The sequence below is a fragment of the Ammospiza nelsoni genome, chromosome 8 (genome assembly GCF_027579445.1).
Source record: "Ammospiza nelsoni isolate bAmmNel1 chromosome 8, bAmmNel1.pri, whole genome shotgun sequence".
Lineage (NCBI taxonomy): Eukaryota > Metazoa > Chordata > Aves > Passeriformes > Passerellidae > Ammospiza > Ammospiza nelsoni.
The window spans coordinates 33,667,062-33,679,369 of NC_080640.1; positions in this window are offsets into that span (position 1 = coordinate 33,667,062).

Here is a 12,308-nt window from a genome sequence, read left to right on the forward strand (position 1 = left end):
TTGGGGCCGGCGGCGGGATGCGGGCCCGGCGGGATGCGGGATGCGGGGCGGGCGGCGCCCGGCGACCGCCTCCCCCCGCCGCCGCCGCCGCCGCCGGGGCCACCGGCGCTCCCGCCGCCGCCGCTTCTGCCGCCTCCCGGGCGGCGTGGGGCGGGCCGGGGGCCGGGTCTGGGCCAGGGGGTGGGAGGTCGGGCTCGTTTTAATTTAATTTCTTTGAATTTTTAAAAATTTTTTTAAACATAGTTTTCTTATTAAAGACGCGGAGCGGGGGGGTTGGGGGAGTTTGGGGGGGGAAAGTTCTCGCCTTGCCTGTGGATCGTTCTTTTCTTGGAGATTTAAAAAAAAAAAAAAAAAAAAGCCTTTTCGGGCAGCCCTCCCTCCCTCTTCTTTCCTCCCTCCCACCATCCCGCCTCCCCATCGCTCCCCGCCCCGCGGCCGCCCGGCTCCAGCGCTGCCCGAACAAAGGCGAGACGCGCCGGGAGCCGGGGAGCGCCCCCGGCCCTGCCCCGGTCCCCAAATCGCACCCCCGGCCCCGCACGGAGGGAGATGCTCCACAGGGAGAGCCGAATCCTCCCCCAGCTCAGGGCGCTGCCGCCGTGAGAGCTCTGGAGGTAAACATCCCGTTTGGAAACAGCTGGGATATCTTCCAGATGTGGAAACATCCCTAAGAGAGAAACTGAAGATGCCTCATCCCTGGCAGTGCCCAAGGCCAGGTTGGATGGGGCTTGGAGCAACCTGGAGTAGTGGAAGGTGTCCCTGCCCATCAGTAAGTTTTAAGGTTCTTTTCAACCCAAACCATTCCATGATCCCATTTAATTTTTCTTTCTTCCCTCTCCTCCTGTTTTTGGGGGGCAAACAGGCAGAAGGAGGTGCTGGCCTTGCTCCTGGATGCCCTCTTGCTGGCTCTCCAAGGAAAACCCACACTCCTTGGGTTTTCCAAAGGGCACTACCACAGCTCCAGAGCTGGGAGCCCACAGCTCAATACGTGCACTGCTTCCTCAGGCTCCTCCTCCTCACCACCCTGACAAGGGGCAAATAAACCCAGTACTCTCCTAAAAAAGCTCAGCAGAACTCAACAAACCCAGCACCGTGCTGAAAGGGCTTCCCACATCATGGAACCATGGAATGGTTTGGGTTGGAAGATCAAGATCATCGTGCTTCACCCCTTTGCCACAGGCAGGGACACCTTCCCCTATTCCAGGGTGCTCCAAGCCCTGTCCAACCTGGCCCTGGACACTTCCAGAGATCCAGGGGCATCCATCAGCACAGAGCAACAAACCTCCTGGCACTGTTTCCATTTGCTGTGTCCAGCTAATTTGTTCTTCTGGACAGGACTCCAGAAGGGAAGGGACTGTGCTGGACACCAGTAACGCCAGTTGTGCTGCTTGTGCTGGGATTTTACTGCTGTGGGGCCCAGCGGTGCTTGAGGTTACACTGAGCAAGCCAAAACCTTTCCCAAGAGGTGATTCCTGCCTTGAGGGACTTTCATCCAAGCTGCCACACAGGCCAGAGCACAAGGCAAGCAGGGAAAACAACGTGCCAGCCTGCAAGCTTCCCATCAGGAATTGGGATTCGGTTTTGGACATCTTTGGTAGGACCCCAGCTGGAGCTTTGTTCCATCAGCACAGCAATGCCCAGAATGGTAGGAAAGGATCAGTATTTGGGAAAATGCTCACCCCCCCTGCAGGTGTGGGAGGATGGTGGGGCTGCTGGTGCCAGGAGGAGGATCCAGAGGTGGAGATGGGGAACCCCTTGGAGATGGTCCTGCTGCAGCCATTTCTGGAGAGACACCACTCTCCTGTGTCCTGCTGCCAGAACATCCCTCCAGAGGAGGGGAGAGCTTTGCCTTCCAGCTGGGTGACTGGGTTGGGTTTGGGGGCAAAGAGGAGAAGCTGAGGCTGCAGTGATCAAAATCCAGTCCAGAATTCCCAGTAGCTACACAGGATTTCCCCAAAAGGAGAGAGGAATGCACTCACTTCAAGTAGAGAATTTCAAGCTGGAAAAAAACCAGATTTTAATTCCCACTCTAAGTGTTTTCATGCTTCTGTTGCTTTGTACAATCTATAATTAAAGAGGAGAAATGATCTGCAAGAGATTCTTTGCAGAAGAGATAGAAAAAGAATTTGTGCTCCGAGCATTTAGGATGATTTTGGAAGATACGCACCCGCTGGAGCATCAAAGCTGGAATGAGCCCTTAGTTTGGCTGAAAAGATTTATGAGGAAACATGCAATAAAGGGCATGCTTTACTTGTGAAGAACAGCTCTGGAAAGCATAATTTAATTACTGTTTTTCAGAGGCAAAAACTATTTCTTCATCCACAAGATCTGTGAATTCATCCAGTCCCTCTATGCCTCCCCTGATGTTACCAAATCCCTGGCTTTGGCAGCAAAAGCTTGGCTGAATGACAATGGCAATGACCTGACACACAGTTTGCCTCATTTATTACCTTCTCAAGGTAATAATTAAACACATTTGGGTACCTGGGACATGCTGGACCTGGTGAAAAGACAAGTTCCAAGGGGATCTCTCAGACTCACAGATGAGATGATGTTCATTTGTCACCCACACTGTGACACTAAGTGTTGATCTTACCTGCCTGAAATATTCATATAATAATATTAGTGTGGATTTTGGTGTTATCTCTATCAATACACCATCATTTAAGTCAGAAAAAATTGTTTATTCCAGCCTTTTTCCTTCCCAGTTCTTGTCATAGAGGATGGAAAGAGGAGCAGCAAGGCAAGTTCCCCTTGTCCTTTCCTTCTGCTTTGGCCCCTCCATTCTCCTCTTTGTCTCCTGGCTTTGCCTTTCCCAGCCTTTAACTCTGTCCCACCCTTCTCCTTGACTTTTGGCTTAACCTTTTCCTTTCCATTTTGGAGTCCAAATTGTTCCTTTTCCTGTTTTTCCCCTCCTTGGGTGCTATTTTATCTCGTACCCCCGTTTCCTCCATGGATAATGCACTCTGGGATCCTTTATGATTCAAGGCTTCCCTCTGCAGCTTGGAGATTCACCAGTGATGTGGGTTTGGGCACTTTCCCATTATTTAGGTGACCTCTAGGCCTGGGGAGGAACAGGTTTTCCTTCCAGCTCCCAGAGAAGAAAGCTGACAACAGCTGCTGTTTCCAAAACCCCAAATCAGGCTCCTTTTCCCGCAGGAGGCTCCAGCCAGTATTCCCAAGGCCTGATTTCCATCTGGCAGTGCCAATTTCTGGCCATCCTGGAGTGCTGCAGTGTCCAAGCCCTGCCTGTCTCACCAGGTACCACTCAGAGCCAGGGCCCAGGTGAAATGTTCCAAATCCCCTCCACCAGCAGTGGATGCAGCTATTGGCCCCCAAATACAATTAATCTTGATTTTGAGGGCTGGAAAAACTTTTACAAAAGGCTGGAAGGATTTCTTACAAGAAAATAAATCAAACAAAAAAAAAAACCAAAAAAACCCCTAACAAACCCACTTATTTGAGTCTATTTTTGTGCTTTTATGGGCACTGGTTCCTTTGCTCAGTCGTGCAAACCTCCTGGAGGGAAGGGCATTAGGGCTAATAAAATTGTAGCAATCTCCACCAATTACCTAAATTGGCTTTTCTGCCCATAATATCATGGGTTTGGGAGCCAGGAGCTGGGGGTGTATCAGAGTGAGGAGACAGGGCTGTATTTCCAGCCCTAGCTCACCACATGTCTCTTCCCAGAGATGCAAACCTTCTGTTTGTTAATCCAAAAGGCTCTGAAACAGCTGCCCCTGCACTCAGGTTGCGCAATCACCTCCTCACCACGGGCTGATTTCTGGTAAGAAGTGGTCAAATCACCAAAAAAAAAAAGAAAATTTAAAAGAGAAGAAGGGAGGAAAAGTGTTTTGCAGCTGTTTGGGTTAGTCTGAGGTTTTAAAAGCAGCTGGAAGAAGGAAGAAGCACAGGGAGGGATGGCCCAGCATCCCAGGGACAGGTAAGATGGGCAGAGGCACAGCCAGGGATTTTACTTGATGCTTATCCCCACCCAGGTGCAACACATTGATCATTGTCACTGCTGGAAATGAAAGGATGGGGCTCTTTTCAGGCTCAGAAGGATTTATTGCTCAGATAAACATCAGTCTCAGAGGCACTGAGGTTTTAGAGGAGCAAGCACTCGGCCATAGCTCAAAGTAGTCCCAAATTCTTTGTTACAAGGCAATACAGAACTTTCTAACCCAATGGACAGATTCCACAAGGTTCATTTTGCTTTTCTAACCTACCACCTTTACTAACTTCTACTGCACTGCGGGTATTTTTATCCAATGGGCTTCTAACTCACATGCACATGTATGCTTCTATTATAACTTCTAAACTCTCAGCTTATTCCATAAAACCACACCCCTACATTATAAACCCTTCACCATCTTATCAGTGCAGTTTTCTACAATATAAACCCTTCACCTTCTTATCAATACAGTTTTCTACATTGTAAACCCTTCACCTTCTTATCAATACAGTTTTCTACATTATAAACCCTTCACCTTCTTATCAGTGCAGTTTCTCACTTAAGGCATATTCTTAGTTACAACTATAGAAACACAAGTTTATTATTTTTCTGCTTAATGTCTGTGTGTTTTATTTTTACATCAATCCAAGCTTCTCCCAAGCTGCAGATCAAACCCTTCACTGTGGAAGTTTCTGTTTTCCCGATTCCCAGTTGCACCCACGCTCAGAGCAAGGCATTTTTTGCTCAGGGAAGCATCCCCAAGGCGCCGTGCGGGGACCGGGAGCCCCAGCAGGCTCCAATCGCCCCTTGCCCTGCGGAGGGAGGGAGGGATGGAGGGATGGAGCTCGGCGGGCTGTGGGTGAGCGAGCATGACCTCATCCCTCAGCCACGCCGGGATCAGAGCCGGGAGCAGCGGCTGCCGCAGCGCCGGGGCAGGAGGGGAGCGAGAAACCCCCGAGCATCCTCCCCTCCCTCTGCACAGCTGCCCCGGCCCGGAAAACGCCCCTTCTCCAGGATTTCAGCTCTTTTCGGGGGGATTTTAGGAGTCCAAGAGCTCGAAGGGGAGTCACGGAGATGTTGTGCTGGCCCAGGAGAGGAGCAGGAGAAAGGGGAGCCCGGATTTTGGAGGCAGGCAGGCAGGGAGGGAGGGAGCTGACAGACAGACACATCATCTGGTCTCCGGCTGCCCCGAGGCACGATCATTCCTGGCAGATCTCTCCCTAATCCCTACTTTAAGACCTCCAAAGATGGAGGGAGCCTCCACAGGCCAACATTTCTTTTCCTTTTTTTTTTTTTTTTTTTGGCCATGTCTTGATTTTCTTATCCTGTAAAGTTTTCCCACTGGTTAATCTGTATATGTGCAAGTTTGGCCTGGGTAAAACACTAATCCTGGTATATCCTGCTACCAAACTCTTCCTGCCAGCATGCCAAAGATTCTGGATGCTGTCACAGAACCAAGTGACAATGGCAGCCACTGGCAAAGCTCTTCCACGACACCACAAACCCGCTGGAATCAGCGCAACCCTTTAAAGGTGAGGCTTCACTGGAGCTGGAAAATGAAGGGTTTGTATGGATTTAGCACACAGTGCTGTGGATTCCTGAGAGGACCCAAGCTCCCCATGCCTTTTTCCAGGACCCAGAAGAGAGAGCTGGGTGTGCCAAGCAGCTGATCCAGCCAGGGTGGAAAACCATCCCTTCCAACCCTCTCGCCATGGCCAGCTGCTCTGCATCCCACATCTCCAAAGGCTGCCATCCTCCCTGCTTCCCCAGTGAGCCCAGCATCCCACAGCTGAGACAGGAGGCCATTCCCCTGCAGCCAAACCCCTGGAAGCAACGGGACAGCAAAGATGACACCGTGTTACCACAGGAGTGTGACAGCAAGAAACCTTGGAGAGGAGCAAACTCCTGTTTAGGCACATCATGGCAGGAGCAGAGCTCAAATCTTACTAAGGCTCATCTCCTGATGGCACCTAGGCAGTGTTTTTTGGGATCAGAGCCCAGTGTTCAGCCCAATCCAAACAGAAGCATCTTTCCCTCATCCCACCAAACTGCATCAGGCTGCACCTCCGAGCATCACTTCTCCTCAGCTACAGCTGCATCTGCAAATTCCTGCCAGATGTTGGCCTTGGCAGCCCTGCTGGGAGGTTTTCTAGGGGCTGGGAGTCCCCCCTCACTGCCTTGCCCACCCAGGGATGAGCAGACAAGCTCAGGAACCCAAACTGTAAAGCTGGAAAAGGGATAAATGAGCCAGAAAGTGGAAGCCGACGCCAGTCCCGGCTGAGCTGCGAGTTAAGGGATGGTGAAACAAGGTCAGTGAGATTTATACCGACAGCCTTGGATGGCTTCCAGCCCCTACTGTCAGCAGCAGAGTCTTGGAAAAGAGTAGGGAAAAACTTGCTCTCCTTCTAGGAACCGCGCCGCAGGGAGAGCTGCGCCGGCGTGGCCACATCCCCACCGTGGGGAAACAGAAAATATCCCCAAAATCTCTGTTTTTCTAAGCACAGCTGCAGCAGATGCTGAGCTCCAGGTCAGCAGCACTGAGGTGGTCACTGGGGTGAGGGGCTCCTGCTGCCATGGGTGGGAAGCCATGGAACCCTCCTTGCCAAAAGCACAGAGCCTTAAATCTCCCTGGTGGCCGTGGCACCCAAGGGAAATGTTATTGTGTTTGTGGCAGGAAAGGCTGATGAACCTGATTTCAAGTTCTCAGAAGGCTAATTTATTATTTTATGATACTATATTAAAGAATGTTATACTAAACTATACTAAGGAATACAGAAAGGATACAGACAGAAAGTTAAAAAGATAATAATGAAAACTTGTGACTCTCTCCAGAGTCCCAACACAGCTGATTGGCCAATAAGTCCAAATAATTCACACCAGAATCCAATGAAACAACCACCTGTTGGATAAACAATCTCCAAACCCATTCCAGATGATCACAACACAGGAGAAGCAAATGAGATAAGAATAGTTTTCCTTTTTTCTCTGAGGCTTCTCAGCTTCCCAGGAGAAAAATCCTGGGCAAAAGGATTTTTCAGAAAATGTGAATGTGACAAAACCTGTGCACCCTGTCCATGGGATCCAGCAGGGTGTCAAAGCCTCTCTTTAGGACCAAAGTCCCACCAGCATCCCTTCAGCTCTGGGGATGGCAGGTGGATTCATCCATCCCTGCTACCTTGGCATTCCCAGCCCTTCCCTTTGTCTTCTCCCTGCTGATGCTCAGTACAAACTAGATACAAACTAGGTTACCCTTGCCCAGCATCCCCCCAGATCAGCCTTTCCCTCTCCACACATTGACCACCTCATTAATTTTTTATCATCTTCCTGCCAGAATTAAGCTTACTGCCATGTAAACCCCAAATCCTTCTTTTTCTTTTTTTCTTTTTGACCTCTTAAATCGAACTTCTGAGCATTTCCCAGTCCCCAGGGCCTTGCTCATCCCCTCAACCCACAGATATTTTTCCAGCATGACCCCCCACCAGCCAGAGAGTGCTTTCATTGAGCCCCATCTCCTCTTTTAGCTCGAGCTGGGGAAAATTAATTTTTCATTTGCTTGGGGCCAGAAGCACCCTGAGGTGGTGGAGGGCTGGAAAACAGCTGCTTTTTTTCCCCTTCCCCTGCAATATTCATGTAAGAAAAGTGAGAAATAGAAGGAGAAAGTCATTCCAAGCCTGGGCTCCGTGGTTTATGCACATTTTGCTGCAATAAAAAAAGCCAAGCCTGATTCTTTGCACGATGTCCATAGGTTTTAGAGCTTTGGAAATCCTCCCCTTGCTGCCACCCTCTGCACAGGTCAGCATTGCCATTGCTCTTCTGGGTTTTTAGCCAAAAATCCCATTTCTCTGCACCATCCCCTTTCAGCCCATGATTTATTCCTGCTCCCCAGAACAGGGGCTTGGCCATGCCCAGGGTCCAGTGGAGCTGGGAGGGGGAAAACGGGGGAAAAAAGGGAATTTCTGGTGCTTGGAGGTCTGGTATTGTGCCTAGATGGCTTTTATTTTTAGTTTTTCAAGCCCTGGCTCTGCAAAAGCATCTTAATGACTGTTCTTCAGCTGTAAAAATGAAACCCAGATGTGCTCCATCTGCAGAGGTTTCATCAGGGGGGTTCTGCCGGAGTGGGACATCCCAGCAAGCAAAACATGGAAATTATTATTATTATTAATATTATTTTAGGAGCTCTCATGTCCAGAGCTATTTGTGGTGGCCCCAAGCCAGCACATGCTTCTTCCCTGCTGCTGCAAATAGAAATTATATCACCCCAGCCCCAAACACCTTCAATTTTCACCAAAATGAAAGGGAAACACTCCTGAGCTGGGCCTTGAAAAGCTGATGGCTCTGGGACTTGGGTGCAGCTGGCAGAGCTGCCACAGCTGGGCAGAAAAACAGGAAAAAATGGGAATTTTGGGGGGGAAAACCACAGCCCTGAAGGCTCTGATAGCTGCAGTGATTTGGCTGGGGCTGCGGCAGGTTTCCCCTTGCAGCCCCATGTGCCAGTGGAACATTGGCTCCTCGGCACATTTTCCCTTTTGGATGGATAAAAAACACAAAGACACGTGAAGTTCAGCTTCCAGGGATTGCTGCTCACCCCCGAGAGGAGGAGCAGGAATAAAATCCCTGGCTGAGGTCAGAGCAGCCCTGTTCCCTTCACCTCTGTGGAGCCCAAGGTCCCTTTGCCAGGGTCCCTGTCTGATGCAGGAAGGGAGAATCTGGCCAAGACCAGCTGCATTTTTGTACTTTAAATAAAATTAATAATTAGAAAATTATAATAAAATGTAAAATTATAAATAAAAAAATAAATTAAAACTTTAAAATAAACAAAATAAATAAAAAATTTACAATAAAATAAATAAAAACAACATAAATAAAAACTTTACAATAAAAAACTTAAATAAAATAAGTAACTTAAAAATAAAATAAATAAAAAATTTAAAATAAAATAAACAAAAACAACATAAAAATTTAAAAATAAAATAAAAACTTAAATAAAATAAGACTTAAAAATAAAATAAATAAAAATTTTAAAATAAAATAAATAAAACCAATATAAATAAGACCTTTAAAATAAAATAAAAACCTAAATAAAATAAATAAGACTTACAAATAAAATAAATAAAAATTTTAAAATAAAATAAATAAAAACAACATAAATAAAAACTTTAAAATAAAATAGATAAAAATAAAAATAAATATAAATAAAAATAACAAATAAAGATAACATAAAAATAACATAAATAAATAACAATATAAATAACAATAAATATAATATAATAAATTAATTTAAAGTTTTAAAAATAAAAATATTTAAAATTATAATCTGGAAAGAAATGTGATCTCCCAGGCCCATTTATCTGGGGAGAGTTTCACAGAGAAGTGGTGGGGTTCGGATAAAGTTTCTTGCCACCTTGTCACCACCCACACAGAGGATTTATATATTTATTTCTTATCTCTATTATTGTTCTCCCAGAAAAAAAATAAAAAAGGTTTCTGGCAGAAAGCTTTTCTTTCTCTGGAAGAGGCAGCCTTCCAGCCAAGGTACACGTGGTGCAAAGCTCCACTGAAATATTCCTGCCAGCAAACAAGCTCCAGCCAAAGGCAAAGGCCGAGCAGTGAGAAAGAGCCTCGGTACCCACCTATGCACCCACCTCCTCACAGGGGGAAGAAATATGGGCATAATTCCACTTCCAAGGCAGCTTTTGACCTGGAATTCCCCATGGATTGAGTCACAGGGATTTTATTCTGTTCCAAAAAGCTTTTCTTCTATTTTTTGGGGAAGTGTTTTATATTAAAATATGTTTTAATAGGGATTTAAAAGAGAGGTTTTGGCTCTGTATGAATAGCAAACACCATTCAGCCAATGGTTACAGGTTAATCATGCCTCCATTTATAAAGTGTTTTAATTACACCCTCAAATATGACCTTTGCTATGGGACAAGAACACGAGTGCAGCACAGAGAAAAGCCTGGAAAGGACATGTCAGCATAGCCCAAACCCTCAGGGATAGGGAAGGCAAGCAGAAGCATTAATAATCCATTAATTAATTATCCATGTCAAATATAATCTCGTTAGGCAGCAGCACAGCTACAAACAGCCCCATTGCCACATTACCCGACAGTGCAGCCAGAAAAAAAAGGGAAAACAAACCATTAAAATCCTCAGTGCTTTCATGCCAATGCAGCCAGGCTCCAAAAATCCTCTGTGATGATGATGATGATGATGATGATGATGATGATGATGATGATGATGATGATGATGATGATGACGATGATGATGATGATGATGTGGGGTGTGCTGGTGTGGAGGAAGGAGCATCCCCTCCTTTTCCTCTGCACTCAAGGCTTCCTGAGCAGCAAGGGGGGAACTCAAAGGAAAATTTGGGGAGGGCACAGATGCCCGTGGTGTGGGTTTGAGCTCCAGGGAGGGGCTCAGGGCAGGTCCCACCCCAGGACAATTCATCCTCACTGCCCTTGAGGCTGCAGCATCCTGGGGAATTGTGTGGGGCAGCCTGGAGCCCGTGGGCAAGGCTCCTCTGGCAATATATACAAATATGTTTAAATAAAGTCTCTCTCCTCCTCTCTGTCACAGGTGAAGCAGGCACTGACACCATTTATCCAGGCAGCTCTGGGCCCCCTTTCAGTGTTCTCCACATTTCACCTCTTCTAAGCCCCAGCAGCACCAATGCACGAATAACTTTTTCCATAGGTGGAGTAAGGGGTAGATTTGGGGTTTTTTAAGGGATATTCAGAGTTTCCACGACCCACCCCAGCCTGTGTGTACAACCAAGAGTGCAGTGGGGTGATTTTGGGCACTGCTGGGGCTTCCCCTTGGCTACAACACAGAGCTTGGCCCTTCCCCATTTCCCTGTGAGCCTGCAGCTTTGGGAAAAAGGGGACAAAACAAAGCCCCAAAATATGGGAGATGGCACCCAGAGCTGCAGGGATACCCTGTGGCCCCATGGAAATGAGATGCAGACAACCAGGTACAGATCTGTGTTTCCTGCCCTGAAATCAATCCCCTAGCACTGCTGGCTGGGATTTAATATTTAATATTTAATATTTAACACTCTACCCCAAAATAACGTCAGATCCCCTTGGCTGTACTCCCACACTCCAAGCCCTGAACAAGGTGAGGGAAGTGGAGAATTAGGAGTTAACTGAGGGTCAGGAACCTGCAGAAAAGCAGTTTCCATGAAAATCAATAACATTGATCAATGAGCTCTTGGTGTTTTAATGTAAAAACGCACTTTGAGTTTCTTTTTTTGCAGGTATTTTAGTCCACACAGCCTCTTGCTGGTGCTTCCCTGGGAAAAGCTGTTGCTCCTCCAGGGAATAAACCCCAGTGAGGCTGGAGGTCAGCTCATTAACACCATCCAATTAATTGCTGTTTTTTACCCTCCTGCCATGGGACACCTTCCACTAGCCTAGGTTGCTCCTGGTTGTTATTATATAGAATTTAAAATATTTCATGTATTTAATATTTCTGGAATTTACATGGTATAGAATAATTCTAGAACGTGTATTTGCTATCATTATCTATTAAAAGTTATATTTTTATAGAATTTTAAATATCTATTTTAATATATATTAAATATTATATATTTTTAATATAGAATTTAAAACATGTATTTTATATTTAATGTATTTAATATTTCTAGAATTTACATTGTATAGAATAATTCTAGAATGTGTATTCTCTACTATTATATATATAAAATATATCTTTTTCTATCATTATTTATAAATGTATATATACATTTATATATAATGTATACACAGTATATGTAATAAATCTATGCTATAGACATACAGCATTTAAAATTCACAATATATACTCAATAATGATTTTATATTTTAGATATATCACATATGATACATAACCCCTTGTTTGCTTTGTCTCTGGCTGAATGCTTTCAGAATTGCCAATCCTTTTCCCTCGGAGCAGAAAATCCAGGCCATTCAGAGCCAGGTTTTAACTTCTCATCTAGGAGAGGGATCTGGGTTTCTGCCTCCCCAGCCTGGGGAAAACAAGGAATAAACACAGCACGGTTGATTTTTCACATTCAAACACATTCCCATCTCCCAGGATATTTTTTTTTCCCAGGCAATTGCTGCAGCCCTGCTTTGGAAATCACTTGTTAGGATGGTGGGAAAGCAGAAAAGGAGCCTTTGAGCCCCTCAGACCAGGTGATGCAAAGCTCCAGCCTTCATTACCAAGATTAAAGGAGGCTGGGATTTCCTAAGCAATTAAAAACTCTGCCTAATTAAGACAGGGCTAATAGGCAGGACTTCCAAGGGCTGCTGCTGGGGCAGGAGAAGGATTTGCAGCAAAAGAGCCTGCAGGTAATTGCTTTGGTAAGGCA